The sequence below is a fragment of the Solanum dulcamara genome, chromosome 3, assembly GCF_947179165.1.
Source record: "Solanum dulcamara chromosome 3, daSolDulc1.2, whole genome shotgun sequence".
In the NCBI taxonomy this organism is placed as follows: domain Eukaryota; kingdom Viridiplantae; phylum Streptophyta; class Magnoliopsida; order Solanales; family Solanaceae; genus Solanum; species Solanum dulcamara.
This window is the reverse complement of record NC_077239.1, coordinates 34,496,568-34,498,745: the sequence shown is the minus strand read 5'-3', so window position 1 is coordinate 34,498,745 and position 2,178 is coordinate 34,496,568. Positions and strand designations below refer to the sequence as shown.

Sequence of the window (2,178 nt, the reverse complement as noted above, 5' to 3'; positions counted from 1 at the left end):
GCCTAGGACAATAGCTGTGGGGACTCTGTAAGGTCCTACCACTCGTTTAATCTACAATTTTACACCTTCTCGGCGGAGTAAGTAACCTTTGATCGAAGGAGCTGGGACTAATACCGTTAATTCACAGGTAACATTCCTTAACGTATCTTATAATACTCTGGGTACATAATCTTATATCGTTTCTCCGTCGCTGGTTCAGATTCTTCCTCCTCGCGTGATCATACCAGCAATAATGCATTAAGTTCCATCAGAGTTTCGAAGTTAAGCGTGCTGGGGCGAGAGTAATACTGGGATGGGTGACCTCCCTGGGAAGTCTTCGTGTCGCATTTCGTTGTAATCCTTTCCACAATGTGCGGGCACTCACTTTAGCCCAAGATTTACCTCAGCATTGTCTTGCGAGTCTTTATGTTTCGCCTTGTCCTTTCCTCGGTTATATTCCTACAGTACAAATGCGGCCGAAGATACCGTAGTCTGAACTTTACTACTTAATTAAGCTTTTGTTCCTCCGAAATAAAAATCTTCAAGTGAAAAGGGTGCCCCTTATCAACAACCTGAAGGGTACCTTTTACGGCTTTAGTTAAACACGGTAGGGGTAATTAGTATCAATTTCTCAGACATCTAAAAAAAAAGATCTAAGTTCCATTCCCTTTTCCTTGTTCAGGGAAAATTTCGGCAGAGTCTCCTCTACACTTTGCACTATCCCATAACCTGCACGCAGAAAATACCAACAATGCCTCACAGGGCCAACACACACATATATATATATATATATATATATATATATATATACTGTCACAATGCCTCACAGGTCCAATATATGCATGTGTTTATCATAATTCCTATTACAGCCACACAGGGCCTTCTACACTATCTCTAAACAACACTATCAAAATTACCCCATATAGTTAACAAAACTTCACCTATCCTGTGCCTGTAGCTCATTTAGTCCCTTGTTCGTCCCGATGACCTAGGAGGTAAAGTATACTCTTCCTCCTTATCTGTGTACCATCTACTTGTCTGTCCTTCATTATCTCCGTCGTTTGAGTCCACGAGACACGAATAACCCGGCGACCTCTGGTTTACCGACGTCCAAGATAAGGGGATTGAGTATACAGTAACACTCACCGTAGAAGCCGGCCTGACATAGTGCTCTGTCATCAAAGCAACTGACGGGGCTTCCAGAATAGCTTCCCGAATCATTAGACATTCTGGGGCTATCGTTGTTGGGCCTCCCAAGAAATCGACCTTACTCGTATACTAGGAGTCCTCTGAAGGGTCGGTCTCGATCGAATAACTGGGGTCCTCTGAGGGGTCAGTCTCAATAGAATAGCTCAGACTCTTCCTGCTCGGTCCTGGAGCCGGAGATCTCAACCTCGAAGGTCCCCTGGGGCCCTTTCCAACACCCCCTCCGCTATCTGGAGCTGGTTTTTCCATCCTTCACCCCGATCTATACATATCCATGAGAAAATACATTAGAAAAAGTTTCTTTGTTAGAGACATTACCGTATACATAATAGTTTCTTAAGGAGGGATTGTCCTAACGACATAGCTCTATCGCACGATCTTAGATACTAAAGAAAGGTAACATCTTAAATTCCCTGTAGTTTCATGTTTATAGATGTGGCGCGCAACACATCGATAACCAAGACTCTACTAGACACGGTCTGCAGACAATCCAAGGACGAACTGCTCTGATACCACTTCTGTCACGATCCAACCCTATAGGCCATGACTGTGGTCCGACCTGGACCCCCCGTATACCTAGCTATCAACTGGGGTAAACTTGAACTGTAAATAAAACAATATTATGTAACAAAGCCCCACTAGGCGATAATATTTTCATAAACCTGTAGCTCTTTTTATTTGTACCACAACACAACAGGGCACGCAAGCCGACAAGGTTGCCATAACATATTAACATATATCATATATTATGTGGACCCAGCTGAATCGAACTGACATACACAACCCACATATATACATGCCTACAGACCTCTAAGAATAGTAACAACAACATATGGAAGGACAAGGCCCCCGCTGTACCCCTGAATGTACAAGTATATACATTAAATGACCAGTATCAAAAATTTAGCTCCAGAATAGTGAAGCACTTCCGACATGGCTGAGAGGAACTCCTAAGCTGACGGACCTCCAAAATGAACATCTGTACCTGCGGGC

At 43.4% G+C, this 2,178-nt stretch overlaps 1 pseudogene; it reads left to right on the top strand.

Annotated features, from left to right (window-relative positions):
- The first annotated feature begins 210 nt into the window (after positions 1-210).
- LOC129883878 (5S ribosomal RNA) lies at positions 211-330 on the top strand (annotated as a pseudogene).
- The last annotated feature ends 1,848 nt before the right edge of the window (positions 331-2,178 follow it).